Source organism: Bactrocera neohumeralis, chromosome 5 (assembly GCF_024586455.1).
Source record: "Bactrocera neohumeralis isolate Rockhampton chromosome 5, APGP_CSIRO_Bneo_wtdbg2-racon-allhic-juicebox.fasta_v2, whole genome shotgun sequence".
Classification (NCBI taxonomy): Eukaryota; Metazoa; Arthropoda; class Insecta; order Diptera; family Tephritidae; genus Bactrocera; species Bactrocera neohumeralis.
Window position 1 is genome coordinate 36116155 of NC_065922.1, and position 16310 is coordinate 36132464.

General features: G+C 38.2%; 1 protein-coding gene across 8 annotated transcripts in view; it reads right to left on the minus strand.

Annotated features, from left to right (window-relative positions):
* Positions 1–16310, minus strand: part of LOC126759836 (neuroglian) — a 153749-nt gene that overhangs the window by 18943 nt on the left and 118496 nt on the right. The window lies entirely within an intron of this gene.

The following is a 16310-nucleotide window of genomic DNA, read 5'->3' on the forward strand; positions in this document are numbered from 1 at the left end:
TCTTTGGTAAATGGTAACTAATTGTTACTTCATTGCTAGGCAATTAGTATGTCATACCTGATAAAAACAGTGAAATTTGTTCAGTAGAAAAGTAGAAGAAATTATCGGTTCTAAAAATAAAAAGTGAAGGTCTCAAAATTGAGTTGCCACGAAGTTTGAACCACTCAGAAGAAATCATCGGAGAGCCTATAAATATATATGTATATGTTAAAATGACGCCAACTACTAAGCTCTCAGTTTTTGAAATATCGATCTGAAATTTTGAAGACGTTTTTCTCCCTAAAAAGCTGATCATTTGTCGGAACTGTCAATATCGGATCACATTTACCCTCTAAAAAATAGTAAGACTTTTTAATTTAAATTTTGCTTGAAAATTCATTTGTCGAAATATTTTTTTTTTAACGTCTGTGAAACAATGCTTTCCGACTACCAGGATGTCATGAAATGTATTATTACTGGCGATAAGTCTTTCATCTATGCTTACGACTCGGAAACAGACGAAAAATCGGCTGATTATCGTGGCCGCTCAGCCGATCGGAATCAAGTGTTTGTATAGAATATTTCTATATTTGACGAGATATTTTCTCGATATTTGGCTGGCATAATTGATTAAGGCCACAATACAATTTCTAAAAATATTCAGATCCGACCACTATAGCATAAAGCTGCCATACAAATTGACCGATCAAAATCAAATTCTTCTATAGAAACCTTTTTATTTGTGAATGAACAATGCACCCTTTGACAGAATCTTACAAAGAGCTTAATTGCCTGTGCTAATTGAACTAACATAGTATAATATTGACATAACATTAGCTATTGTACCCTGAATTCCTCTAAAGAAAGGGTGGAATATTATCTGGGCGAGTTTATTTCGGCAAGAGAAAATGGATACCACAAATAATTTCGAGGTTACGTAGCCGCAACTGTCATGGTAGCATTCCATTAGTCTTAATTGAGTCAGGTTGTAAAAATCATTTACGCATGAATTTCGATCCAAGCCTTCATTAATTGTTGAGAACTATTTACGCTTTGCTAATTGATAATGTGGCAAGGACAAAGCACTTGGAAATGTCAACTATATGTAAAACGTGCTCCAACGGCCTGTAAGAATGCGCGTACATAGTTATTTGATGTGCGATTTAAGTTACATATTTATTTGAGCTAACAATTAAACCACATACAGTTGGAATTGAAAACGATATGACAACAAAAGGGCAGGTCGAAAAAGGTCACTAAAAAGTCAAGAACACACATGTGTAAATATAAATTGCGTAAGAGACACCATCGCATACACAACTATCTAAATAAGAATGAGTTTACTTTCGTAATTGAGTTTTAGAATCATGCATACTTTACGCAAATGAAATGAATGCCTTCTAAATTGGCAGATGATTAGTGGGAGAGATGTTTCATGGTATTCCTAAGTGCTACAGAAGTATTGGTTACCGAAAAGATAGCGGTACTTTACATGAAAGCTGGTGAGAGATTCGAATTCGAAAGCGAATTCATATTTTTTTTAAACAAAAACGAAACAATCGATGGAAATATCCGTAGATATCAAGAAATTTCGAAGTCTGAAAATAAACGAAAAAGCTCTTGACAATTATTGGTTTCAACAAGGCGATGCGTTATTTCACACTGAGACTTTCAGTTCAGTTTCTGCGACAAGAATTTCCTGTCCTCCGAAATCAAATAGAGCTGACATTTATTGACTACCCAAATCTGCGGATTTAACTAATTTTTATGGCATCTTTTGAAAAGCGAAATGTACCCTTATCGGATCTTAAACGAGCTCAAGGCAAACATATGTACCAAAATCATTCCTACACCGCCTGAGATGGTCGGAAAGTGATGTAACCAAGAAGAGCGACAAATCGAATGTCTCTGTGTTCACAAAAAAAAAGAGTCGTCAAAACGTCAAAATCTTTATTGCAGCCCATAAAAACTGTTGAGCCAACAGAACTATTTAAAAACTATAATCTTTTCGCTTCGCATTCCGCTTCCGCCTCGAATTCGCTGGGAAAATTGTCGATCTGTCGGCGCAGGCAATCAAAGAATTAACGTGAGTTCAAGTGAGGCTTTAAATAAATTTTGCTTATTTGAGTAAATTAATGAGCCGTCAGACAGATTGAAGAGGAAAGGAAGAAATGGAAAGAATTAAAGTAAGCGCGTCGTAATCATGCAGGCAATCAGACAAATGAGCATGGACTAAATATTCTACTTATTTTATTAATTGCACTGGCGAGCAAAAAGAATTGCGGGATAAAAAAAAATTATATAAAAAAAAACTAAAAATGCAAATGTAAAAGATAAACTATAAAAGTCACTAGGTATAATAAACCTGAAAAGCAAAACAGATAAACAGATGTGAAAGGCCGCAAAACATGCCAGCTGTGTCTGATATGGATACATACATGTACATACACACAAACAAACATACAAATGTACTACACTACCACTTAGTACGAATATTAAGGAAACTTATTTCTCTGGGCTTGTCATAACTTTTTATGGTTATGCAAAATTCTGCAACAACAACGAATTAAGTACTAAAAGGCAGGAACACTCGTGATGATGTTGTCTTAATGCTGCCATAAGCATTTGGTTAATGCAACACAATTCATCATTTAAATTAATTAATTAAAAGCGAATGAGTCAAAGTGAGCGAGTGTTTGTGATGACTAGCGGCCACACCTTTTTAGCAGGCTGACGCTTATAGTGAGCAATTTGTGGTTGCGGCTATTCTAGCTTATGCTGTATTTGAAGCACGAAATGCGGGGCAACGGGTTTTTTATGAAAACTTAAAATGACAATTTGTAAACCTTAGAGAAGATATGAAAATTTATCCAAAAAAACATACAACAATTTAAAAGGAGTTTCAAGAACAAAACAAAGATAGCTAAAATCGTATAAATATATTTTATTTTCAAAAAAATAATACTACTACAAGTTGTTTGACAGTTAGTTAGCTGAAATAGATTTAAATGAGGACCACTACTCGTAAGAAATAGAATTGATGTCTAATTGTCTAACTTTAAAGAATTATGCATAGCATTCGTTTAACTAAAATATTTATACTACATCACAAGATCGTTGATAGAATTGCAAACCAAAGCATGTCTCTAGTTAAAAATTTGAACGGGTCTATCCGATTATTCTGGATGAATTAGCAGACCATTACTTTAAGGGGTCAGTAGGGAAATCTTTTTTCAAAAGTTTGTTTATTTTTTTTGCATTTTCTGTTCCCTTATACCCTTAGAATTATTGTAGAAACCCACTTTACCATTGGAAGGTTTCGAAAAAGGCCCAAAAATAATGATACCGCTTGACGTTCGGAGCGCTCGGAGTGCACACCTCAAACTTTAAACGCGTTTTTCTCAAAACACACTTTCTTAAACTGGCGGACATGATTCCGGTCGAACTACTCAACCGATTTTCTTAATTTTTTTTTAATGTTCACAAAACGCCTGGCTATCGTCCCTACAGATTTTTTATAATTTATTGACAATTTTATGACAAAATTTATGTAAAAAAACATGGGGAAAAATTAAAAAAAAAACGTTAATTATTTTTTTATTTATCAACATTTTTTCATGATTCTAGTAGGGACGACAACCATTCACGTACTTTTTAAGAATAAATTGGGTTTTTGTGTTTCTGATGATCCAAACATGAGAAATCGTGTCCGCCAGTGAAAAAACGCATCTCATTCACCCAGCTATTTCTCCGACAGATGTCATCAAAAAATTCCGAAAAAATTTGTTTATACACTCCACGATATACCTCATGATATGTGAAAAAAGTTCTATTGTAGAATAAAAATTTCTATGAAAAAAAAATGTCAAAAATACAGGCCAGATTACCCTACTGACCCCTTAAGGACTAAAAAACAACGATGGCGAACTGTTTCGAAGTTTTAATAAATCCATATTGAACAGATAAACATCTACTATTGAGGAGATAGGTAATTGGAAAAGAGAAAATTTATAGACATAGCGATATTCGGAACTAGTTCTAAACAAATCTAAATAGATCAGAGCATATCCTACCAAGATCGGGTTTCAATTGTTACTACCATAAGAGAATAGGTAATACCCCCTAGACGTGAAGAGAAAGGGTTTAGTAAGGGAAGAGAATAATATATACCATCAGGTACAAAATGGAATGCGGAGTAGGGGCATGTGTATACTCCGAGAATCTTGATATCTCTCTCTCTCTCTCTCTCTCTCCCTCCATCTACCAAACTCAGCTGGCATCTTCCAAGCGTAAGTGCTAAGTATAGAGAAGGACTGTGTTCTACTGAATATCTACGGAAGGATACAAAAGCCTACCATATACACAGTTAGCCAGCGGCATTGCTAGCTAACGAATCTGACGAGGAATGATGAAGAGGGAGCTATTAAATGCATAGTTTACGATTCTGTAAAAGACATACAGGCAAACATTCATTTTTACAGGGTTTGTCCGGTAAGTAATAGGACTGAGTCGATATAAAAAATTTATTGAATTCTTTAAAAACTTTCAGAATAGGCTCTTTCTGCGCCGATGCAGAGCTGCCAGCGCGATTCCAAGCGTCACGGAAGGCATTCTCCGGAATATCCTTGAGAGCCGACGTGCATGCTGCTTGAATCTCCTCTGTCGTCCCAAAATGCATAACTTTCATCGGCCTTTTCAGGCAAGGCAAAAAAGTCCGGAGGGGCTACATCTGGGGTGTAGGGCGGCTGCGGAAGCGTTGGAGGGTCGGCCTTGGTTAGGTAGCTGTTCACAAGAAAGGCGGTGTGAGTCGGAGCGTTGTCGTGGTGCAACTTCCAATCGGCTGGGATGTCTTGTTGGACCCGATTGGCCCTTCGTTTCAGTCTCTTGAGGACTTCTCCGTAAAACTTGGCGTTGACGGTTTGTTCAGGAGGAACAAATTCATGGTGAACGATGCCTTTGATGTCAAAAAAGACAATGAGCATCATTCTCACTTTGGATTTGCTCATTCTTCTCTTTTTTGGGGGAGGAGATGCCGAAACACACCACTTATTGCTAAAGCAACATCTGGGTAAGCCTGCTTGATCATATCAAAAGTCTCTGTTGCAGATTTACCGAGTTTCACACAGAATTTAATCGCGTACTTCTGCTCTAACGAACGCTGCATTTTCGGTTGGCACCACTCACAGATACATTTTGCGTTAAAATGTTTGTCCTCACTCTCCAGGTGCTCGGAGACAACAGCCACTCGTTCGTTAGCTAGGAACGTCTCTACCGAATACAGTCGCGGCGGAATAATACATATACAAATAACTTTCTTATTGCGTTAGGGTACTGAATTATAGTTGCTGCTATGCTTGCGTTGGATACTATAACAGGATTTTACTTTTTGGAAGGCTACTGAGACCATTGTACTTGAAAACGCAGATAACAATTTTGAGTTCAGAGTTTTGGGAAGCACTGTTCAAAGTATTTCGTAGCATTATACGTATTTTCTTTAAAGATATGCAACTGAAGATCAGTTCCCTGTTTACTTTTCTACATACTATAACGAGGACTGATAGTAATCGATAATATACACCAAATGGTGGCAGTCGACTCAATTGAGCCTCGAATTGCATCGACGAAACTAAAGATGGAAAAAATACACTTGAAAATAAAAATGGAAAAAATTTAATGAGCTTGCTTGAAATTTTGTGTTTCCAACGAAATCACGGCTACGAAATTGTTGAAAATGAATGAATCTACATTGTCTCGAACACAAGTATTTAAGTGGGACAAAACATTCAATGAAGGTTGAGAATTTATTGAAAACATACATCATACGATTTTTCCATCCAGCTCTGTTAATGACGAGAACATCGAAAATGTTAAGGAAACATAGCTTAAAAATCGTCATCTTGGCATTAGAGATATCATGTTGGCATTATTATGGATCGAGTCAACCACTTTGGTTAATGTACTCGTACCAAGAGACCTGATTTTTTTGCAAACACAACGTCGAAAATAGGTCGCAAAAGAGATGTCTGATAACGTAGTTGAGAACCTTACATTCGAGAAACATATCATTATTGATGACGAGACTTGGCTTCATGAATCTGACGCCGAAACTATAAAACAAGCAGGGATGGCACTCCAAAAATTAGCTGAAACCGAAAAAATCAGAATTCGCTGAAGAGACTGCAGGCCATCCCAGCCGAGACTGTATTAAAATAGGTGAAAATGTCGTTTTTTACTAATTTTAATTAGATGGCATATCACACAATTATTACTAATGCACTTAAAATACAGTTGAGTATACATATTGTTTAACTTCATTTAAAAAGAAAACACATTTAGACACTCATGCACCATAACTTAATGTCCAAAGGATCAAAGTATATGTACTAAATGTAGCACATTGTGCAAGTTATGCTTCCGCCATAGTGGCCAAAACAAGCGAGCGAACAAAGACAATGCGGCATACAAATACAACAATTTATGCACAACAGCGTCTATTAAAATGCAAATGAAGATTTTAACACCAATTTGAACATTACTTTAATGCCATTAAGTCTCATATAGCTTTATGTTTATATGCTAGTACGCTTAAAGGAAAGGCTAAAGAGGTTACAGTGATAGAGAATGCGGGCCACAGCACACTAAATTGCACTTAGTGCACTAATAGTTATGATATCAGCATACAATGTAGCCAAGCCACGAAAGTGCCTATGCCCAAATGTGTGTGTGTGTTGGTGCACACACAATTGTCTGGGGTTGCACGACCATAAAGTGTGCCACACAATAAACATTTTTCCCACTTTTCACTCCAGCAGACTGTTAACACTTTGCTGCTCACCCTTTTTACATGCGAAATAATCTACATTTTTCACTACACCTGCACGTCGCAGTTGCTAAGCCGCCATTCATATTGTCCAAACTGGCGCCAAACACACCCAAATTGCCCGCTTTCAGTAGCATATGTTTGCACAAGCAAGTCGCCCTGCTCGCCCGCTCGCCGCAAGCGCTTGACATTTTGTGCAAATATTGTCGGTGCTTTTCAGTTACCGTAATCACCCGACGGCGGCGCTTCCTGGAAGTTGCAAGGAGCTTAGCGGTGCGCTACGAGCACGCTGATGACTCAAGTCTAGGCGGTCTAGTTGGTAAATACATTTGCATAATTCATTTTTACTTTATTTTTTTTTTCCACGACCACGACACGCGAGTTTGAGAAATACAAAATGTCACTATTATTTGCGAGACAATGGCGCTGAGAAGGATTGACAGGACCGCTGCTCGCTCGCCGGATTACTGTGTGCGCGTGGTTGAGGGGTGAGTGAGTGACTGTAATTAGTACGTTTTAGCTGATGTCATTTCCCTACAGTGTTGCATTTTATAATCCATTGACAGTTCAAAAAGGTGAAGCACCTCTGCAGTGAAAATGAGTTGAAAACTTTTTTTTCTAGTTTGACAAAATGAATAGGACAGCTAAGCGACGTTGGAAAATTTAGGTTAGGCTGGCGTTAAGCAAAAGCATAATGATGAATGTGCCAAACTACAAACACACCCAAAGCACTTTGTCACAGTGATAAGTGGGCGAAAATAAATATTACATCATTTACAACAAAATTGAGGTTAACTACTTTGAATATACAAATAACGTGCGCCTCACTGCAAGCAAAGACATTTCGGCTAGTGGCTAATTTGGTGTTGAAAAAAGTGAAAGCATTACTGCAAAGGTTCTACAGGAAACGCTTACATAGCTTATAGAAACAAACCTAAACAAATTGTGCATAATTTTCCTTTGCTAACCTTTTGAGGGGAACACAAAACAAAGCAAGGGTTATGACACAAGCCGTAAATTTCAACATCATTTGTTATCAATTTATAGGTTACCCACTCTTAACGACCAAGTAACACGACATGCCTCTTTATGTGCACCCACCTAAGGTAGAATATTCACGAAAAATAAAAATAAAACAGAAGCTGAAAGAAAAATTATTTACCGCATTGTAGAGGGCAATGCACCAAGCCACACTATGGAGTCGAACGAAAAAAATTGTAACACGAAATGAAAACTTATGAAACACTCATGTGAAATGACATTTGTGGCATGCAACAAAAGCCAGCAAGGACAACGAAAGCAGTTGCTAGCAAAAGAAGCGGGCTAGCCGGAAGAACCATCTATATATACACAGACAATATAATAAAATGGGCAAACAACTGCCAAAATGGCTAGACGCAGCATGAAGTGCACAAGGGCGCCCTCTAGCCGAGGGAACATAGCACAGCAGGGAAAAGTAACTACGTTGCCAGTGCTATGGAACAAACGTCGTTGACACGAACTGCAAACAGACATGCAACGGCTGGGCGCAGCGCACACTTGGTACGAGTAGCCCGCCGATTCGATACGGGGGATACGAAAAACCATGTTGTAGGTTGTTTTTTTTTAACTTTTAACCAAGGATTTTTCTTTTAAACTGTTGTATGGTTGTCATTCGAATTTTCTATCAATTTTCATATTTTGATTTGATAGCACTACTTATTCGATTTCGAGAGAGTTAATATCCAAACAAGTGTTCTGTGGTTGAAATGTTATTTGAAAGACTATGTATATCTTTAGAAGGTAGCCGGTGTTTTACGGGATTTCCAAAAACAAAATTAAATGGTTGGTTGAAAAGGAAACCAGAAGCGAATGCACTTAGGCTATCATTAGGGCCAATGTGCTCCCGGGTGTCAACCAAATTATGGTAAACCTTGACTTTTTTTCAACTCAGTTGCGCAATATCTCTTAAGTTGAAGCATTGGAAGCCGTGGATTATGACCCGTCTAATACGGCTGAAGACTGGGCATTTGCAAAGATAATATTCCATATTCCAGCGACTCTAAATCCTCAGTGCATGCTCTGCATTCCGCCGAATCCATTTTTCCCCATTTTCTGAAGATGGAATATTAAGGGTAGGTGCCCTGTGATGACCCCTACAACATTTTGCTTAGAAGTTGAACCTTTTTGGTCTGTCCACCATGCAACCCTACCATGATATTAGGTTCCCTTTAGCCCAGAATTAGGAATTAGGTTCACACAACACCAAAGTAACTTTGTGGTATGACCTGTGTTCCTTGTCTCCCAAGATCTGAAGTTTTTCTCTAGGGCCCATTGCTTCAAACATTCTTTGAAGGAGATGAGTGGCCAGCGGCAGCTTGTGGGAATTGTATCTTCAGCTTCCCCTGCGTGGGCCTTTTCATTTCCTTCAATTCCTATATGACCGGGTACCCAGAGGATATTATATTATACGGACCGACAGACGGAAATGACTAAATCGACTCAGCTGGTAACGCGTCTCCCATGTTTCCTTCTGGGTCTCACAAAGTTCGTGACAAACCTAATATACCCTATCCAGCGCATAAAAATATCCGTGTGGTTACTTTTATGAAGATCATCAAAATGCAATCAACTATGCATATTTTTACTTTATTTTTTCAGTTTCAGGTTAAGGTTCAAGCAAGCAAGCAGGCATAATGCACTTATTTAAGCCCCTGCGGACAACAGAGAAGCAGAGAGATGGGTGTATGCATAATATAAAGTACATACAAGTGAGTCAACTTTAGCCTCACAAAAAGCGCATACCTAAGGGACACGCAAAGTTTATCCTTTAAATTTTTTAAAACAACCACATATGGAGCCTGCAGAAACTACAATACCTACTGCATACAACATTTTTATCCGACTTTTCCATTACCGCTATTGTCGATTGTCGTACTGTCACGGCCTATTGTTGTCATAAGTTGTCTTCCTTTTGTCATTTTGTTTGTTTGCATTTCTTTTCTTCAATTTCTATGAATATCTATAAAATGGTCCCTTTGTTTCTTTATTTGCTATTAGTTTGGCTCCATTTACTATGCCGACGAAAATGGGCACTACGAACTCTGGCAGCGACAAGTGCAAACAGTGGTCTTGCAGACAGGACAAGAAGAGCAATGACAATAAACGAAATGTCATTGAAATTCGAAACAATTTTTTCACACATACCGACACATCTCGGAAAGAAGTTTGTCATCACCATACTTTTTTTGTTACCTCACCTATTTCATAGTGCATTGTCACACAAAATTGCTTGCGAACTACGTCAATATGTTTCGACAAGGCAATAAAGGACATCACACAGGTAAATGTTGCGTTGCTGGTGGCACTTCAGCATCTCCACTTTGCGGAAGCACAGCACTATCTACACCCAACGTAGAAGCATTATCTGTTGGGTGTGCATGCGAGTGTGGGTCACACTTTGGAAGCAGGCGGCAGCTTTAAATGCTTTCCGCTTTGCTCTTATTTACTATCAACCCCTCCAAGCGCTGTTCTCCTCTTTTTAAACTGCACTGTTTGCCCACATCCCAATGGCTGGGATTTCGTGACTATGAGTCATCAGACCACGGCGTTCAGTGTCAGTTTGAGTGTGTTTCAAAGGACACTACAGAGGGATGAAGAGCTCGGTTGCTTGCTTGTTTGTTTACTCGTATTTGTGAAAATGCTCAAGTTGCGTGTAGCCCGGCGATGTCTCTTGGGGTGATAGGTCAACGAAACTTAAATTTCCATCTAAGGCAGTGGAATGGAAAGCGCTACAAAGTTTGCCGCACGAATGTTTTTTAAAGTGTCATAAAAGTAAAATGCAACTATGTAAATTCCAAGGAAGGTGTGACTTCAGGTATTACATAACTATGTCTTAAACTTGTAGGAGCTTATAGAAATATAGAATAACTTAATCCCACAGCTTGTATGAAAAAGCGTATGTATCATAAAAAGTATTTAACGATAGATAGCGCTGCGTTTAAATTCTGGTCGTCCCTTTATGGGAAGATTCGCTATAGCAAGTCTCTGAGCTAAGAATTTTAAATTTAAGTCTAAAGTAATTACTTCTTATTTAATTCTACAATCAATTAATTTTCGTATATACCGCTATATAAATGTTATGGATCCGTTAAGTTTTGTATAATGGACTATGAAGACTGATAAAATACTGAACCTTTTCTACTACCTTATGTAATTATATATAATAGGTTTGAAAATTAACTTAGTGTCAACAACATACGCACCCCGGTCTAGAAAATTTATTTTATTGATAGAAGTGGAAGAATCAAGAAAAGTTGGACATCTGTGAAATAAAAGGGAATACCAAGGTACTATGAAATATGGAAGTTTTACCTAAAAATATTGGCGACAAAAGAGCATGTGTGTGATTTAGTCGAGTTTTTGACATTCCCAGTGAAGAAAAAGACTACCGACGGTTTATGTCTTCGACACACAGAAGTATGCTAAAAAAATATTTATTGTATTGTATTGTATGGGGTTTCGTACTTTGGTATTCGCTAGATTGAGTTCTGGGAAACTAACTTTTGATATAAACATTAAGAAAAAGTAAAAAATGGTATGTGATACCTCGAATTTCAAGTTTAAAGTTTAGGTCCTAAGTACCCCATTTCCTTATTGCCACTGTTCATGTTTCACTGTAAATATTGGGTAGTCGGAAAAGTCTTTTTGTATTTCTAATCAAATTTCAACTTATTTTTTGTCGGGAAAAACTGCGACAAGTAATTTTCACAGGCTTCTTTTGCAGCCAACTTTACTCCATTACGGGAGTTCTGCATTGACTGAAACAAATGGTAGTCCGATGATGCAAGGTCAGGGCTATATGGTGGATGCATCAAAACTTCCCAGCCAAGCTCTCCCAGCTTTTGCCGAGTCATCAAAGATGTGTGTGGTCTAGCGTTATCCTTATGGAAGACGAAGCCGTTTTTTTCGATTGCTTGCTTCAATCTTATCAGTTGTTGACAGTAAAATGTAGAATCAATCGTTCGACCAGGCTGGAGCAGCTCATAGTGTATGATTCCTTTCCAATCCCACCAAACACTCAGCATAACCTTTCGAGACGTCAATCCTGGCTTTGCGACCAATTGTCGAGCTTCACCACACACCGACCATGATCTTTTTCGCACATTATTGTCGTATTTGATCCACTTTTTGTCTCCGTTACCATTCGCTACAGAAATGGTTCGATTTCATTTCGTTTCAGCAAAGATTCGCAGATATTAATTCGGTCCATTAAATTTTTCACAGACAATTAATGTGGTACCCAAACATCGAGATTCTTTTTGTAGCCAGCCTTTTTTAAATGGTTTAAATAGATTGATGATCAATGTTAAGTTCCTTAGCGATGTCATGGCTGCTTATGTGACGGTCCTGGTCAATCTTTTCAGTGCTAGAAAATCATCATGTTGCCGTCAGAGAGATTGCAGAGGTTCTCAACATCTCTTATGGATCCACACAACATATTTTGGTTAATGTTTGAGGTATGCAGTGTGTTAGTGCTATGCTCGTATCAAAAGACCTGAATCTTTTGCAAAACGACGTCGACTAGAACTCGCAAAATAGTTATTTGACGAGGTAGCTGAGGACCCAAGAGACGTAGGTTTATGAATATAACGTCGAAACTGTCCAAAAATCTAAAATGCTTGCACAATTTTTCACTCTCTTTCTATTTATTAAGCAAATTTTTTATGAATAATGTAATCTAGTTTATTGACTGTTTGGGAATATAATGCTAATATATCGGCCATTGTCTGAGTGAATATTTTTATTTCAATTGAAAGTATCATTAGGTGCAGCCATAAAGTTCAAGTTTAAGCTTTATAAAATAACAATGGCGATCAATGTTGAATGAGTAAGGAACAAATCTAAATCCAAAGGGAGAAGAGAATGCAAATTGACACGCGACACGCGTTACAGCACACCACCATTGAGAAATGAATATCTGGCGGAAGAAGTGAATATAAAAATAAAACAAAATTGAGTGACACAAAAACAAAAAAGAGAACAGAAAGAAAGACAAGCAAGTTCGCAGACATATTTACGTACATACATAGAATAATTATGTGGTACATATACATACATATGTATGTATGTATATAAAATATTTATCACACGAGTATATAAAACATTTGAAAGTATGAACATATGTATGTATGTACATACATATATCGGCGACAAGCAAGAATCCACGGCGCTAACCAACTGACGGACGATCATCGAGCGCCCTTAAATAGACTAGGTTTAGCGCTTAATTTTGGTGCGTGCATAATTTGTTCCGATATAACGAGATTAACGCAGCCCGCAGACGCCAGTGCCATTTTTATTTATTTACGTACATCATGCAAGCAAAATAGGCGATATATACCATACACTTATGTAGATATGTAATGCATGCAGTCGTTCCATATTCCCAGTGCTCCCCAATCGGAAGCAAAGCATTGTGTTGCAAGCGAAAGCTTCATGGTTCACGGATTAGCTGACGCATGGCGCGCGCTGACGGACAGACTTTGAACAGACTAGACCAGTGGTAGCGTACGAACTTTGGCTGGAATAATATTGTTGTTGAAATTTAATGAATTGCTTGGTGGTCGCCGTTCGTGTATATGTATGTTGTTGTATGCAAGTAAAATAATTGGGTGTTGAAGGAGCGCGCAAGTACGCCGGGGGAATTTCCAGTTCGCTGCTGCTAACCACATTGCCACACGCCAGCGAATGCAACAATGGTGGCGGTTTTAGTGTAAATACTATATACCGTATATAACTACATTTCTCCCATACTAGGGCAGTTGTATAAGTTAGGTTTTTGAAATCGTATATAGTTTTTTGGAAAAAAGACAATTCTCTGAGACTGATATTCAATTATTTGAAGCTGATTATTTGGAAGTGTCTTCATTTAACCAGAATCAGCGGAAACAGAGATTTTTACAGTTTTGATAACGACTGCCTTAACAAGATCATTTGGAGGAACTCGACCAGTGGTCCTTTTAAGATACGTCCGTTTCCATGACAGTCGTGGCTACGAAATCGGAACCGGCTTAGACTCGGATTTTTACCTGCCAAGGACTTCCAGCTTGGCAGCATTTATCCAAATTACTTCAGGGTTGAAAAAAAAAGAAGGCCAATAATGCGACTGAAGACAACTTAACATCTGCTTAGATTGCTTTAACGTAGTAACCAAGATGGGTCCGACTTTTTTGCTCGAATATTGACAGAAGTTCGCTTACTGTGCGCTCAAAGTTAGTCAAGGGATGTCTGCCCTGACTATCAATATCATAAAGCTACTTCATTACAGTGGGTGCCTGGTTACAGCGGAATCGTTGGAAACTTCAAAACTGTTGCGGTCGCAAAAAGAGGCAGTTTTAATCAGACTTACATCAGAGTGGAAACGAGGAACGGGATCGCCGCTGGACCTATGGCCCTCGCCTGAGCTTAGAAGACGTTCTTCGATGACTAGCTGTTTTGCGACTGCGAGGTCCTTCTGACTTAGAGTAGAACTTAGAAGATCTATTGGGCTACTTGCTCTTAACAAGGTTCATCTTGCCGCAGTGTCTTACTGGACACTGTCCAACTTTTGCAAGATTAATATAGAAACATCTTGGCATCTTTTGGCGAACAAGGAAAGTTAGCCGAACCTGACATTAGCCACCTCAACAAATTTGTGAAAAGCTCAAAACGCTTTATCGACCTAGGAGAGTCTTTATGGTGAATTTATGGGAGTTTTAGGTTAGGACCGGCGTTTTAAGCTATCCAAGTGACTTCTTTGTTGACGCTTTTAACAGGATCGCTCATTTAATCCAACCTAACCTAACCTATAGTACGAAAATTGCTTTTAAAAACACTGATTAAAATTAAAGATATACTGAAATATCGCACCACCCTCGTATATATGAAACAATATTTAATTCGCAAACCTCTATGTGAGAAAAATATAACACAAGATAGATAAATATGTCAAAAAGTGCTGACTTTCAAATAGAAACTATATAAAATCATAACAGAAACTTTTTCATTTCATTTTATCGCAGTTCGTCACTTTCCATTCTGACCTCAGCACTGCACGCAACAATATTTGATTTCCCACTAAACTTTTATGCCGACTTTTATAACCCTTTTCAATTGTGGTTGTGGTAGTAGTAAATCGCCAATGAGGGTCCATAAAAATGTGGCAACAGAGAATATACAAAACATAGATGTACATATGAACATAAGTATGCATATACATATGTATAGACATTTGAGTAAAAATTTGAAGAGTAATAAATTTGCCAAGCCGAAATGCTGTCAATCCCAGTCACGTGACCAAGCGTTGGTCGACACTCACTTTTATTAGTCGAATAAAATAGGCGGAAAGAAAGACAAAAACTGTTATAATAGCAAAAATAATAACGGTGCAATGTTAACGAAAATATTTTGACTGAGTCACATATTGAATGCCTTGCACTACAAGCCACCCTCTCGATTCGCCGCTCCGGAGTATAGCGCAATATCACGCCCCGCCTCAGATGCGCACAACAACAACACACAGTTAAGCATGTAATTAAGGATTTTCTATAATTTATGATATGTTTGCATGACTCTTGACTTCCGAGTCACGTCAATCATTGTTGGCGGTAAGATTGGCTTAATTTAGATATAGAAGCTTTGCGCTTGAGTCAACTGATTGAATGGTGCTCTCGGCAGAAGTGTTCTCTTGAATACCCTACGTAGTAGAATACAAAATTATTTCGTTTCAGGAAAAATTTGTTAAAATTCGTTTTTCCAACTTTCATATGTCCCAATAAAAAACATTTCATAACAAATGAAACTCAATTATATCGCAGGCGAAAAGCTCAAAGAATGAACCTTAGGGTCCCTTGCTGTTAGCGGTGTTTATCCGCCATGAGACGGTTTACGGTTTTATTGATTCCGTTCCGATATTTTTGATGTCTAAGGCATAAGGAGGATGGAGCTATGTGTAGAAGTTCACCCAAGTAAGGCAAACCCTCTGAGCTCCATTCACTTGGGAGTGCCCAGAAACGATTACTTTACATGGCTCAAGCAGCTCACGACATCCGGTCTTAAACCAAGTATTCTATGGCTAGCCAAAAAAAAACAGCCTCTCTCGGCGAAAAAAGATCGAATTCGTTACTCATTATTCCCGTCCTGCTATATGGCGCAGAGGAATGGACGATGACAACATCTAATGAGTCGACGTTACGAGTTTTCGAGAGAAAGGTTTTGCAGAAGATCTATGGTCCTTTGCGTGTTTTGGCCACGGCGAATATTGTATTCGATGGAACGATGAGCTGTATGAGATATACGACGACATTGACATACTTCAACGAATTAAGAGACAGTATCTACGGTCGATAAGTCATGCCGTGAATGAAAATACTCTCGCTCTGAAAGTATTCGACGCAGTACTCGCCGGGGGGAAACAGAGGAAGAGGAAGACCTCTACTCCATTGGAAAGACCAGGCGGAGAAGGATCTGGCTACATTAGGAATCTTCAACT